Consider the following 15,747-nt stretch of genomic DNA (forward strand, 5'->3'; position numbering starts at 1 on the left):
GGCCCAGGAGTGGGGAGGGGACAGCCATATCCAGCCTACCTTCCACACCCCTGTCCAGTTTAGGTCGTTACGCTTTTATGTTATCCTCGGACTACTTGGTGCCATCTACTGCCTCATCGTGTCAGTAGTAGGACTCAGAATTGGACCTAAATGCTCAATGAATGGTGAGTGGGACTATTACTTCCAACGGTAAGGCTTAAGTTGTATTCGTGACCCCCCAACTCCCCATCCTCCAAGCCCTTCCCACCTGGGCCAGGAAACCTAGGTGCCACAGAGCTTCAGGAGAAGTCCCTCCTGTGGGACTAACTAGCCCTTTGAAAATCCCATTCAAAGTGGGGCACCTGTAATCTCATTGGCTTGGGAGGCTGAGGCAGGAGGATCAAGAGATCCAAGACAACCTCAACAAAAGCAAGGCGCTGAGCAACTCAGTCTCTAAATAAAATACAAAATAGGGCTGGGGATGTGGCTCAGTGATCCAGTGTCCCTGGTTCAATCCCCAGGAAAGAAAAGAAAGAAAGAAAATACCATTAGGTGTGTGCTCAGGAGATGGGGTGGGGGAAGGGTGCTGCATTTCCTCCTGGGATCTCTTGACCCTACTCATTCACAGAGATGAATACTTGAGCCACCCTGAAGACTGGAATTTCTGTGAGGAGCCATCCAAGGTGGTGTCCTGGAATGTGACATTCTTCTCCTTGCTGGTGGTTGCCTCCAGCCTGGAGATCCTCCTGAGTTGCAGCTACTATTTTTGTCTTTTATGAACCCAGCTAATTCTATCTTAAGATTGGGAGCCATCTCCACACAAAGTCATAAACAAGTTAATTTCTGTTTTACTATAAATTACTATGCTTTCTAAACTGGTTTGGCATTCCAGCCTGTGCCTGAACTCACCATGCCTGGCTTTCCCTGATCAGATAACAACCCTCTCTGAAACCTCAGCAGTGCCTCATAAATTCTGATATTGGGATCTGAATTTACTCCCTAAATTGAACCATCATACACTGTAGATCGTTAACCTACTATCTGCCTTTATATATGCTTGTCAAAATCCTGTTAGACACCCCCCTTTGTAACTTTTTGTGCTATAAAACCTTTTACCTGGAGAGCTGGGGGGCTGCTATCTAGCCCATGTTAGAAGAGACAGCCATTGATCAGTTCTTTATGTGTACACAAATACAAGCTTGTTTTAATTTGATTTAAAATTGGAGTTGGTGGTCTTTTCTTTGCATCGGGGTTCAACAGTTTGAATAATTGTAACAGTGCTCCACTTCTCCATTTTATTATACTTCTCCTTGTTCTGAGGTTTATTCTTTAAAGCAAACTTATTTTCTTTTCTCCTTCCTGCCTCCTTAACCTGGAGTCAGGGAACAAGATTACCCTGAGTTATCTGTGCTCCACAGGAAGAAGATATCTACCAGAGGATCTAGGAAATGAATAGCTCCAGGACACACCTGGAAAGTAGCCTTTGAAAACCTTCTTTAAAAGCCCTCTGTTTTCCCTATGGGCAGAATCCAGCCTCTGGGACACTAGTCACTTGTGTTTCTCATTTCATTGCAAAGTAATAAAACTACTTTTACTTTTTTCTCAAAACCGTGTCTTCATTATTAAACTGGCATGAATTGACACTGGTGACAAAGACCCAGCTTTCAGTTACATTACTTTGTCATTTGTGAAGATTACAAGAAAAATTGAAGCCAAAATCAGACAGGCAGTCAGTAAAGATATGTAAATGGAGTCAGGTCAGATCTAGGAGGCCAATTTTGAGTTAGGAAGTTAGAGACTGTCCCCTGATGGGTTGAAATGTTAATTCCTTCAGAGCCCTTCCTCCACCCTTATCAACAATCTGCCCCTGCTCCAACCTGTTGCTAAGGTAACCTGTCCCAGGAATGGCCCCTCCCTACAGGGAGCTCTAAGGTTGTTGATTAAGGTGTCCTGGGCTCTGCCATCCTGTGCATCCCCCTTCAACTCACCCCTTTCCCACCTTTGGCCATCCCACAAAGCATTCCTGGGCCTCTTCACTTACTTGGGAAGGAGAAAGATAAGAGGAAGAGGGCAGGAGAACAAAGGAAGCCTAGGACATATTAAAAGGGCAGAACACCTTGCTTCTTGGGATACCAGGATACTAGCTATGGCCCCCTTCTCCCTCCCAGGAGAAGTCTCTGTTACCCCTTTTTAAATAAACCCTGCTTTATATGCTTGCCTCAGTATGCTTCTCTAATGTTCAAACTTCACTTGTGAGGAAGCAGGACTCTTCACCAATAACCAGCAGCATCCAAAGGACAGGATTGTGTGAGGTGGAGATGCGGAGGGACCTGCTTGGTCCTGGCTAAGCCCTTGCTCACACTGTCTTTTCTGCTGGGCTCAGCTCACTGAGGCTCCACTTATACCTGCTTATACCTGCTTACCCCTGGACCCCTGCCTGGCCTGCCCACTCCATGGACCCCTGGAATAAACTGTTTGGAGTCCACTCCCAACACTCCCCACTCAGATAATGCCCTAAACCACCAGGAGTGTGTGAGGGCCTCCTGAGCTTGGTGTTCTTCTGACCTTGTTTGGAGGCCCAGCATCCTACTTACTTTTTTTTTTTTTTCAGAGTTGCTGAGCTATTAAGCGGCTCAGGAAATACATTGGTAAACAAGGCAGATAAATTTTAAAGAATTTAACATTCCATTTGTGGAAAAAGAAATTTTAAAAGAAACAAAGGATCCTCTGGGGCTGTGGCTCAGCAGTAGAGTGCTTGCCTCACACGTGCGAGACCCTGGGTTTGATTCTCAGCACCACATAAAAATAAATAAGTGAAATAAAGGTATTATGTCCAACTACAACTAAAAAATAAATATTTTTAAAAAAAGAAAGACCAAATTATAAAAAAAAATAAAATTAAATAAAAATAAAAGAAGCAAAGGATTATTTCAATTGATGGTTAACATGTTTTAATTTATTTTATTATTGATTTATGTTTAGTACTGGAGATTTCTGAAACCAGGGCCTCACATACTCTCTGAATTTGCTCTACCACACCATTGAGGTACAAACACCCTCATCCCTTTTTGTTTAATTTTCAGACAAATTCTTGTTAAATTGCCCAGGCTGGGCTCCAACTGGTGGTCCTCTTACCTCAGCCTACCAAGTATCTGGGATACAAGTGTGCACCACCATGCCTAGTACACTAGCACCTTTTTTTAGGACAAAAGATGCATACATGACAAATGTAGGAGACTGGACACAAACTCAGATCAGCAGTCTTTTGTTTATGCAGTATTCAGTAGTGGAGTCAATTGGTAGAACCTTGGCATGATATAGATATATATATGTGTATGTGTGTGTGTGTGTGTGTGTGTGTGTGTGTGTGTGTGTATATATTGTAGTTGGACACAGTATCTTTATTTTTTTATATTTTATCATTTTATTAGGAATAATTTCAAATGGGTTATGAAGAAAACTTATTGTGTTTGCTGAGTTTTCAAAAAAACTCTTAATGAAGACATGTTCATCAATAAACAAAACACCAGCAGAACTATCATATACTGGGCAAAGAGTCAGGCTGATACCAAAAGCAACATGCAACATAAAGAAGATAATAATATAAAGAAAGACAATCTGCTGAGTATTAAAAGCCATCTCAATATGAACTCTTTGCAACCAGCACAGAATTAGCTATCAAATCCAAACCACACCAAGGTTAAGTTTGGCTGATGGAAGCCAGGAGTCAAGTTCCTCAGTGCAAGAGAGCTGAATAGTGTTTTGGAGCATTTCCCTGGCTGGTACAAGCAGTATTAGAAAATCCTTTTGGCAAGGGATAGAAATAAATACAAATGGAATGCTACATGTTCAAATCAGCAGACTGTCCCAGGAATGATACAGGTATCAGTAAAGTAGCAAGGGGATAACTTTAAAACATTATTTGTTGTGGGCTCAAAAAAAATTCAAAACTGATTTATTTAAAGGTGTCACAATAGCTATGTCCAGGCATTTAGGTTTAAAGGAAGTCAAAATTAAAAGAGGATACTTTTTTCCCCAAGAATTTCTTCAAAACCAAGCATATTGCTAAAGAGCAACATTATACTTGGTAAACAATAATTGGCAACAAAATAAGTTTAAACGCTGTAATATTCTGCCCAAACCAGTCCCAGATACAGTTTAATAACCAAGATGCAAACTAATTTTGTTGTAACAAGCCTAGACCAATTCTATCAAAATGTGTCCTTGGTTAGATATCCAGTTTCATTTAACGTTTTGAAAGCTCGTTTGACAGCCAATCAAGTCCCTCATACAGATCAGTTCCTTGTGTGGCACAAGTGGCTTGAACATACCATGTTCTGTTACGGAGAGACTGAAGGCCTAATTTATCTGTCATTTCGCTGATAGCCATAGCATTTGACAAATCCTGTTTGTTTGCAAAAAGCAGCAGCACTGCATCTTGCAGCTCATCTTCCTCAAGCATTTTCTGCAGTACTTGGGCTCTTTCCTGAATTCTTTCATGATCATTGCTATCTACCACAAAAATAAGACCCTGGGTATTCTGGAAGTAATGCCTCCAGAGAGGCCTAATTTTATCTTGACCACCAACATCCCATACTGTGAAACAAATGTTCTTATACTCTACTGTTTCCACATTAAAACCAATGTTAGGAATGGTGGTGACTATCTCCCCTAACTTCAGTTTATACAGAATGGTCGTCTTGCCAGCAGCATCCAATCCAACTTTGCTGACGTGCATCTCTCCTCTTTATTTATTTTTATATAGTGCTAAGGCTCAAACCCAGTGCTTCACACATGCATGGCAGGCGCTCTACCACTGAGCTACAGCCCCAGCCCTGGCATGGCTCATTTTTAGGGCAGAAAATGGCAGCAGGCTAAAGCAAAGGAATGGATTATATAGGCTTTATTTAGGGTGGGACAGAAAAACAATACCTGGGGACCATTGTATTGGGGCCCTGCTGATCCATTAGAGTGGGACAATAATGTAAATAGAGAACTATTTGGGGCTTATTATATTGGCACCAGGTGACCCATTATGTATTAATGGGTATCTAGGATGGAGGTGAGGTGCCAGTCAAGTGGAATTTCTTTTGAGTTCATTCACTCTGATAAAGCCTGGGGTGTGTGTGTGTGTGTGTGTGTGTGTGTGTGTGTGTGTATGGTGCTGTGGATTGGACTCAGGGACTTGTGTATTGGAGGCAAGAACTCCACCAGCTGAGCTATATCCCCAGCCCAGGTCCTGGGATTTTAAATGACAAAAGCTTAGGGTAAATATTCTTGAACTTATTTTTCATAACCTTCATTTCAGACTCTGAAAGGGGTATGATAAATTGGGGCATCAATATCAAGTCTGGCTGCTTCCTGCTGAGAAGGCACAAAGTCAGCGACCTCCCCTGACTTTGAGTTCTGGGAAGTTTCAGAGTTCTGGAAGAGAACATGGAGACCCTGTTGGTTGAGGTTGAAGAGTGGCATATATGTGGGAGGAGCTTCAAGACTGTCATGAGTGAAGACCTCCTTTACAAAAAGTCAGGCAATGGGCATGGGAGGACATGTTTCCTGGGAGGTGGATTGGGTTGGGCAAGTCATCTCCCTAAGAAACTGTTTCTTGGAATCATATTATCCTGATGTTTTAATCATTTCCATCATTCTTCACAGACTATGCAAAACAAGAACAGAGACAAGTTTAACAGTATAGTTATAGCTAGTAACCCAGCTACATGTATAGAAAACTATTTAAAAGGTTAGGGGAAGAGATTGCTTCAGCCATATTGCCCCATATTTTTCATTGCTAAAAGCAGATGCCTTTACATCAACCACAGTCAGAACCTGAGATTGTAATTTCAACACATCCAAAGAAACATTATGAAAAGGATCAAGTCCCATTAGGTGATTACTTACATTTTGCCATTGAATCTCAATATCATTCTAAGAAACTCTAATAATACAAAATTGGGTAACATTAATGACATTGAAGTCTCTGAGCCCATCATAAATTTTGTACTTGTTCTCCTGGCCAAATAATAGAGTCATTTACTTGTTGAATTTTACTTAAAATTTCCTGATCAATATGTACTTGAGTTTGCAGGTCTCAGTAAAATACCTTGCGTAGATGCACAAGGTATTATCCCAGCCAACATAACAATTCCAGCTATTATCAACGAGATAAAACATTTAGCACTTTTTCAAGGAGTAGGTAGCTACTGGCCTTTTGAGAATCATAATATTTTGTTCTAAACTTTACCATATAGTTTGACACATTTTTGGAGCACACAATTCTCACATTCAACATAATATTTTGTAAGACATTAAAGTGTACTTGAATAGGTCTAGGCAATAAAACATAGGATTTAATACCTATGCCATGAGATAGAATTCCTTGTGAAAGGAACTATTAAGGTGGGTAACATTTTTTAAATTATCATATTGAAAATCACCAATCCAGATTCAAAAAGTCTGCTGAGTCAGATCTATTTTTTGTATTCCAGGTGGTTCTGAAGCTGTTTAACCTAATCTCATTCCACTCCCAATTGGTTTACATAGAAAGAGCATTCTTCCCTGATTTCGCAGGATGTCAGGGAGTCCAACTGATTTGAAAAGTCAGTACCAAATCAGTGATCTCTTGGATATCTGTAATAACATGTTCTTATAATTTTTGTAGTGAATACAGGTTCCTAATTCTGCTGTTCCTGTACCAATTCCAGAGTTGTTCTTAGCCCTAGGGGTAAGGCAATAATTTGGGGGGTTTCCCACATCTGGTGTGTGCTATTATTGGAATGGATAGGCTTTTGTTGAGAGGTAAATCATCAGTCTGAGGAGGAGTAAGGAAGATTAGGGTACAGAGGTCAATCTGAATTTGGTAGGCAGGGATAATTATGAGCCTCCCAAAGGGAAAAAAACTCAGAATTTGGGAAGCCATCAGGGATGTGTGATTGACATAAGTGAACATCTTAAAATCTATTAAAAGTATTATCATTTTTCTTTTTAAATGCCCAGGTATGGCTGCATTTTGGATATAAGTGGTTTTGCTAGGTGTTTAAGGCCAAGCCAGTCAAATTGACTCTGTTCCTATCTGCTGTTAAGAGTCAGCTGAGATCCCACAGGGTTTTGTCTTGGGAAAGTTAAAAGCAGGTTCTTAACTTTTTAGTGTCACTTGCTAGGTAGGGTCTCTGGGATGAGATGGCTTCCCTTGGAAGTATCAGGGATGTTTTTCTTCTCCAATGACCTTCCTCTTTTGTAGTAGATGCACTATTTGGCTTTCAGTTCTCCAATGGTCTCATTAATTTCCCAGATTGGGAGGTCATGTGACCCAGACTTGCAAAGCTCCTTGGAGAAGGTCTCTTGTTCCCTGGATTTAGGCTGACTCAGAGGACAGAAGACATATATTGGTTTTCTTGGCTCCTTTATTAGTCTGTATCTTTAAGCCTTGGCCTTAAACATCCAGCAAGCCAGTCTCACCAATCTTAAAGTAAGAGAATTGGGTTTTAACTTGAATGTGTATAACCTTACAATCATTAAATCCTTTTATTTAATTGGATCTGTATTACTACTGGAAGTTAGCCGTATATCCCATCTGTCCCATAGGTGATGGCTTATTACCTCAAAGTAACTGAGGTGGTTTGTTCTTGAAGGAGTGCTTCTGCAAAACATTAACATATAGAGTCTCCACAAGTAACATATTATATCTGAAATGTGAATCAAAGAAAAGCTTAGAGAGATTTTTACCCTTTTCTGTGGGAAAGTGCCAAAATATTTTTATGTTTCACCATGTCTACCTTTAAACAGATCAGGCTCTCATTCTTTTAAAAATACATTTAAAGGGCTGGGATTGTGGCTCAGTGGTAAAGCGCTCGCCTAGCATGGTCGGGAACCGGCTTCAATCCTCACCTCCACATAAAAATAAAGACTTTGTGTTGTATCCATCTACACCTAAAGAAACAAATAAATATTTAAAAAATAAAAATACATTTAAATTTCTACCCCTATGTTAAAAGTAACATAATTTTTTTAAAGAGAGAGAGAGGAGATAATTTTTTAATATTTGTTTTTTAGTTTTCGGTGGACACAACATATTTGTCTGTATGTGGTGCTGAGGATCGAACCTGGTTGAGCGTGCTACCACTTGAGCCACATCCCCAGCTCTATAACATAAAATTTTACATACATCTTATTGATAACTGGTCCTGTTACAGAACATTAAAAGACATAAATAAATTTCCAATTAAATTTGTTATTTCTTTAAGTTTAAAGTTACCATTTGAGAGATTAATTTAATTTAATTTGGGGAAAATTCACTTGATAAAGTGCTTTTCTAAGCTTTTATTTTAAAACTTCCAGAAGAAATGAGTATATTTAATACACAAAGATTAATAGTTAGCATCACCATTAAACAGATGTCCTTATATTAACTAGGTTTAATTTTTTACAGTAAAATTCAGAATTCATAGATCATTACAGGTTTGCAGAATCTAGCAGTACCAGCAAAAATCAAAGGATAGCCTTAAATCTCTTATACATTTAGGGAACAGTGTTAATAATCAGAACTAGACTTAGTTAAAGCAGACAGATATAAGCCAGTTTCTCAAATGGCAGTGTGGCCCTATTATGTCAGATGCAATTTATAAAAGATAGCACTTATTGGTTAAACCTATATGAACTTTTATTTTATAAACTTTTTCAACACATTTAGATAAGGTTCAAACATATTTAGTTTCAGATGTATACATAGCTCTAGTCACATATATTCAGGTTATTCATAAAAAATTAAGCCTGGTCAAAATTGTAAGCTATCTGTTTCTCTAACAAAGAAAAATCCTAAAGGTAATGGACATCACAACTGTTAAAGTTCTCAAGCCTTGCACAAATTGTTACTCATCAGTGGGAAAATTTTCTAACAGGCAGACTAGGAGATCTGGAAAAGCTGACTCAATTCACATTTTAAACAACTGGCCAGAAGTGAATGGATTTCCAGAATCCCCATTAATGTCTCTTTGTTAAGGGGTTATCCCCTTCCCCCTGGGGACAAGTTATTTTCTCCTAAAATAAAATCTTGGGTAAGATAACAGTGATCACTTTTCTCAGTGTCCCTTTGGACTAAAATGCCTTATTCACCTCTAGGAGACCTCCAGCAGTGCAGGTTTGGTTTTCTTTTCCTGGGAGGCACTTGCAAATGAAGTTGCTACTTTTTGGGTGAGCATGTTATCTGTGCGTTTAATTTACATAACAAATTTTCTCCCAGGAGAGGAATCAGGCTGTCTGGCATATTTTTTAAAAACTGTACCTTAAATCGTTTTCCCTTCCAGTTTGCACTCAAGGGGTTGGAACAGGTTATTGTTGTTTGACCAGTCCCCCTTGTCATCATCATAATGTCATCAATTTTATGTGATTCCCCACTGTCAATTGTGCCCAGAGATTCTGTCATTATATGTGTATGTATCTGGGGCATTCTGTCCAATAACGGTCACATTGCCCATACAATGATTCTTAGGGACCTCTCTGCAGAAGTCAGCAGAGCCAAGACCTAGGTGCTTGAATCATGTATTTTAGATTTGGGGGACAAGTAGGGCTGCACCCAGAAGTGTTCTCTGGCCAAATAGAACTACCTGTGAGATCTTTAAAAAGGGAGACTATTTTGTCCCTAGGTTATAATTTTTCTTTTTAGTACTGTAACCTTGCCCCATTTCTTGTGACTGGCAGCTTTTATTTTTTATACCCCATTGAGATAGTCTAGTTAGCCTGACATGGTGGTGCATGCCTCTTATCCCAGTAGTTCAGAAGGCTGAGACAAGAGGATCATGAGTTCAAAGCCAGCCTCAGCAATGGCAAGGCTCAGCAATTCAGTGAGACACTGTCTCTAATAAAATACAAAATAGGGCTGAGGATGTGACTCAGTGGATGAGTGCACCTGAGTTCAATCCCCAGTGCCCCCAAAAAAGAAAGAAAGAAAGAGAAAAAGGCTAGTTAATCAACAGACAATAAGTGTAATGGGTCACAGATAAGGTTTTATTTATTTATTCATTCATTCATTCTTTCATTCATTTATTGTTTTTAATAGTTCTAGATGGACAGAAAGCCTTTATTTTTTTAATGTGGTGCTGAGGATCTAATCCAGTGCCTCAAGCATGCTAGGCAAGCACTCTGCCACTGAGATACAGCCCCAGCACCCAGATAAGGTCTTTTCCAATGTAAAGGAAACCTTTTAGGTCAAGCATCCCAGTCCACTCCTGTGTCCCCAGAGTGATAGGAAAATGGAAATGGGCGTGTACCCAAAAGTCATGGGCCAAGCCAATAGCTTTGTACCTTCCCAACATCTGTACAGCATAGATTCCAACAATTAGTTTCAATGCTTTTAATGTTCTGTTCAGCATGGACTTTGATCACTGGTTTTATCCAGAAGCCTTAAGTCTGCAGGCTAGTGTACTCAACTAGAAAACCTTTCCACAAGTTTTACCCTTACATGATGGGGAATTTCATCTTTTATTTTTCCTCTCACTCAAAATTATTTTTTTTAAATTTCATCCTCTGCCATCATCTATGGATTTCATTCTTTAAACCCATGAGTCAAGAACCTAGAAAGCAACTCAGTGAGACCTATAGCCTACATAAAAGTCATTTGTCTACAGAAGCAGCAAACTTAGCCTTGTTCTCAAACTCCCATGTTTACTCCCATGGCCGAAGAGCAACTGAAAAGCAGAGTAGAGGTCAGGTCCTTTTTGCCCACTTCTCTATAGACCAGGCAGCTTTCTGAGTGGCTTTGTTCTTGTTGTTGTTGTTTGTTTGTTAGATTGTTTCCTTTATCCCAAGACTGGTATCCCTGATCCACAGCAGGATGATTTGCAGTTGCCTGAGGCCAAGCTGAGAAGCAGGGCTCAGACTGTCAGTACTGGGTGGAAGGGGGAAAAATTTTTTTTCAATCCTCCTTTAGTGTCCTTCTGTGTTCACACATTAGAGGCAGCACCTTCTGTATCCAACTTTGTTTTTGACGGTTAAGACTATTTATTATGTAATGGTATACATGAAAAACATTCAAAGATCAGATTGTTACAGTAAAACATCATCTTTTTCTTAGACACATTTTTATCTACTGGTGGCCCATTCAGTCAAGATCTTTTCCAAGAAACACACTATGGCCCATGACTTAAAGGGCCAGAAAGAGATACAAACAAACAAAAAATATAGTGACAGACACACAGAGAGGATCCCTGAACCATGGCCAACAAATGGGAATGTTTAAAACAGACAAACCAGAGAGGGCAGGAAAACTCACCAAGTTCCAACTTCCATGTAACCATGACTCCTACACCACTGGCACCACAGATGGCCCCATGAGGGGACCAGATGCTCCCACAAAGAGAAACCCAAAGTGTAGAATCAAGGGTCTCAGCGTGCACAAAGGAGGAGCTTAACACATGTCTAAGGTGTCGTGACTTTACTGCATTCAGTTCCCTTCTTCTCAAAGGAGACCAAGATGGAGCAAGCCTTACAGTGCAGAGAAGAAAGGTGGGAGCTATCTGAAGCAAAAGGGCTTTGGCAGCTGCTGGGTATCCCTCAGTCCCTCCCTTAACACACAAGAATAGCTCCTCTGCTTCAGTTCCACTTGAGGCTCACTCGCCCACCTCCTAACTTTCCAGTAGTCACCTCTCAAAATGTTCACCTTACATCCTCAACTGGAAGTACAGTTGCTTGGAGTGCCATGCCTGCCAAGGAAATCAGAGTGGAGCGCTGCTCTCAGGTCCCATCTGGGTAGCCAAAATTTGTAATCAAAAGCTTGGTCCCTGTCTCCAATGCCAATCAATGCCAATTTAATAATGAGGACATAGTTTTGGGAAAAAAGAAAAAGAAGGTTTATTGCTTTGCTAGCAAAGAAGAAACACAAGGACTCCCCTCCCAAAGGCTGTGATTCTCCCAATCAGGAAGGAAAGGGGATTTTAAAGGAACTCAAGAATTATTTATTCCAGGTGTGCTCTGATAGGGGCACCCAGATGGTGCCTTGGGATTCACTTGTTAATTTGGGAGATATTCATTTCCCAGATCCTCAGCAGTCTTCTTTCCATAGTGAGTGTGTGCAAGGGAAATTAACTAGGGGAAGAAAGGGTAACACTGTTCCTCTAATCTTGTTACAGAAGGAAAGAGGGGAGAAGAGAGGAAAAAACACTTTTAGAAAAATAAATCTTAGAACAATTAGGGCTACATTCGGAAGGCGAAGGGACCACTGTTAACACTCCCTCTTCTCTAATGTCTCTCTCAGGTTGTCTCACACACATAGTTCTCACACTGTTTGCAATATTTAAAATAACCACTAGGGCCAGGGATACAGTTCACTAGTAGAGCACTTATCTAGCCTTGGGTTCAACACACAGGACCTCAAATGAACACACACACCCACACACACACACACACACACACACACAATGATAATAATAATAAATAAAAATAACTGCTATTCAGATTTTAAATAGATCTTCTGAAACACAGGAGAAGGTAAAAACTTTAAAGAAAAAGAACAGAAGATATTGGAAGGAGCAGGGAAATATTTTAAAAACATTCAACAAGCCACCAGAAGCAAAACCAAATATCACTTACCACAGTTATTGCCTGTGCGTCAGAGGCAACCTGTTGGGGAAAGCTCAAAGCATTTTCTTTTTTCAGGGGTCCTCTCTCTCTGGAGGTCAATTCTTCATTGCTTTTTTCCATCCAGCTTCTCCTACTTTTAAACAGAAAGGTCTCCTCTCAGATCCTGGCACTCAGTTTTAGTGGTAAGTTTGCTCCATTATCCATGTCTCTCTAGTGTTTTGAGTGGAACTTGGGGAAAAGCCATATCAGCGGTCCCCACGTGGCTCCCACTTTCCACACGATACCACTTTTCTTTGCATGCCCTGTGAAGTCCCGAGGAACTTACGGCTACCCTCATCTCTTCCCTGGGCACTACCACAACCTACAAGTATGGGGGCTGATTCTGCAGGGGGCTGCACACTCCTATTTGTGCCTGAGACTCAGCTGGGTCTCAGTCCTAAACTATGAATCCCCATATCTCTGTCACAGGCCCTCATGAAGACAGGGTTTAAAGCATTACTCTCTGTATCAAAATCTACATTTTACATTCTTGCTGCCAGAAATACTACTCAAACCAATTCACACCATCAAAAGGTTTCAAGGTTCATATATGAATACCTGACCAGTGTAACTCCAGGTCATGGACAACCACTAAAATAGGAGGTCAAACTCCACATACATATGATATGTCTAAATATATTCTACTGACATGTGTGACTGAAATGAACAAATAAAATATTTAAAGGGGAAAAGAAAAGGTACCAACAAGCACCAGGCTTGTTGCCCACACCTGTAATCCCAGTGGCTCAGGATACTGAGGGAAAAAGGACCATGAGTTCAGAGACAACATCAATAACTTAGACCTAAGGAACTCAGTGAGACGATGTCTCTAAATAAAAAAACAAAAAGGCCTAGGGATATGGCTGTGGTTAAGCTCCCCTGGTGAAAGAAAGAAAGAAAGAGAGAGAGAGAGAGAGAGAGAGAAAGGAAGGTGCCAAATGCCAATGTCTCGGCTTGGCACAGAATCACGAGCCACCACACAGCTTTGTAGGCTCAAACAGCAATTCTTTATTCCCGATCTCACACCGCCTCTACACAGGTTCAGGGGCAATCCCAATCTCCCGCACAATTCACGTCCTAAATACTTCTCTCCACGAGAAATCAGCGGGAACTCAGGCAGCAGGCACGCCCTACTCCCAGCAGGAATAATCTTCAACCTCCAACTTCCCTAAAACTCCTATTGTCACGCCCTAAACCCAAGGACTGGGATACTTCCTGCAGGATACACCCTAATCCTGGATCCACCCTGGTCATTGAGCAGGGTCACCTTTCTCAAACACACAAGCAAGGTCACAGCAAATTTCCAAGGCAAGTCCATTTAACATGGGGTACGCTGGCAAGGATTTCGATGCATCATTCCTACTTGGCAATGGCTCTCAGCATCTCCCCCCTTCTGATTAATTAAACAACAAGCAATGTGGCTTAAGGGCCATGCCTGGTAGATTGTCCAATTCAACATATGGTTCTTACCCGTCATGGGAGAACTGACCTTTAGACGTCAGTTTCCTGTCTTAGGTTGAATCCACTGCAACCAGATCAACCCGTCACTGACTACCGGTCCAGCATTCAGCCATGCTTGTGGATAGGCCTAAGCACCAGTGGGGGGGTGAGGTTCTTGCCTCACCTCTGTTGACCCCCAAATTTAGCCTTCACTAGTAGAAGGGAGGAGGATACAGAAATGCCACGACACCAAGCCAATTGACGGCTCCTTTGGAAAAATTGCGTCACTGGTGACACCATCAGCAAAGATGCCAGCATTACCACAATTAACATGGGGTGCGCTGGCAAGGAAATTGCATCACTGGTGACACCATCAGCAAAAATATGCCAGCAGTACCACAATTCGCTGCACCAGACGATAGTTCACAATGCATGCAACTGATATATAGTCCAGGCAAGTTCTGCAGGCAGTTCAAAGTAGAAGAGTCTATCAATATGTCCATTTCCTCCCAAAGTAAATCAAGTCCTTGATTGAGCATTACTTGTTGAGTTATATTCATTGATGCATCAGTTTATACAGCTTACTGTGATAGCTATCATAGAAGCTGTAGTTTGGTTTTCTTAGTCTTCACCAGCACTGGGATGGAGATGGGAATTCTGGCAATGATGCTAAAGAGACATTATCCTGAACAGAATAATTAAATATAATGAAAAGGAAAGGTGAAAGTAAACAAACAGATCTGTTAACCACCTTTAAAAACAATCCTTAACAGCTGTTTACCTAATTTAAATTAGTAAGCAAACAGATCTGTTAACCACCTTTAAAAACAATCATTAACAGCTGTTTACCTAATTTAAATTAAACCACTTAAATCACGTGAATAAAAAAATAATTCGGATCCATTTTTTCATGAGCGCTCCTCATATAAAAATATGGACATACACACATACTGACATGCAACACAAAACAGTGCACACATAACATACAACACATAAGACAATAGTAAGTAAAGGCCTTGTAGCTATACCTAGGTGAAATCTCCATTGCAATGTTTAAAAACTCAATAGTCAAAAAATAAAACTGATCAGAAAAACATTAACCTAGGTTTGTATGAGCTCAAAAAATAAAATAGAACTTTATGATGTGGGAAAAATGCAATAATAAAATAGATATTGAAAAAAAGCACCGTGGTTAATCACTGTCGAAGATGTAAGAATAGCCAAGCTGGAGCTCTGGATATCAGTTGTTATGGATCTCAGTCAAATCATCTTCTTTTTCTGTAGAAATTGTTTTGGTTAACCTCTCTGGAATCCAAATCGGCTGCTGTTCTCCCTGTGGGAACACACAAACGGAACCCCAACTCCAGACAATAACTGGATCAGGACTTTTCCATTGTCCTGTTAGAATATCTTTCCAAAGTATCTTGGGCTTATGTACATTTTTCGGATACATATGTCTTTCCGCAGCACTAAGTCCTGATGAATCCAAATTTAGAAAGTTTAGAGTAAAAAGGGTTATTTTAAGTTTATCTTTGGGGGATATATACCCCTTTCCAATTCCCTCTTTTTGCTTTAATAAGTACGTTTTAATAGTTTGATGAGCTCTTTCAACTATGCCTTGTCCCTGTGGATTGTATGGGATTCCTGTTATATGAGTAATACCAAATGATGAGCAAAATTGTTTAAAAGAGTTAGAAGTGTAACCAGGACCATTATCCG

The 15,747-nt window shown here is 40.4% G+C and overlaps 1 pseudogene; it reads right to left on the reverse strand.

Moving 5' to 3' along the window:
• Positions 1 to 4,011: 4,011 nt before the first annotated feature.
• LOC113176258 (ADP-ribosylation factor 4 pseudogene) lies at positions 4,012 to 4,717 on the reverse strand (annotated as a pseudogene).
• Between the last annotated feature and the right edge of the window lie 11,030 nt (positions 4,718 to 15,747).

The sequence above is a fragment of the Urocitellus parryii genome, chromosome 7 (assembly GCF_045843805.1).
Source record: "Urocitellus parryii isolate mUroPar1 chromosome 7, mUroPar1.hap1, whole genome shotgun sequence".
Taxonomy (NCBI): domain Eukaryota; kingdom Metazoa; phylum Chordata; class Mammalia; order Rodentia; family Sciuridae; genus Urocitellus; species Urocitellus parryii.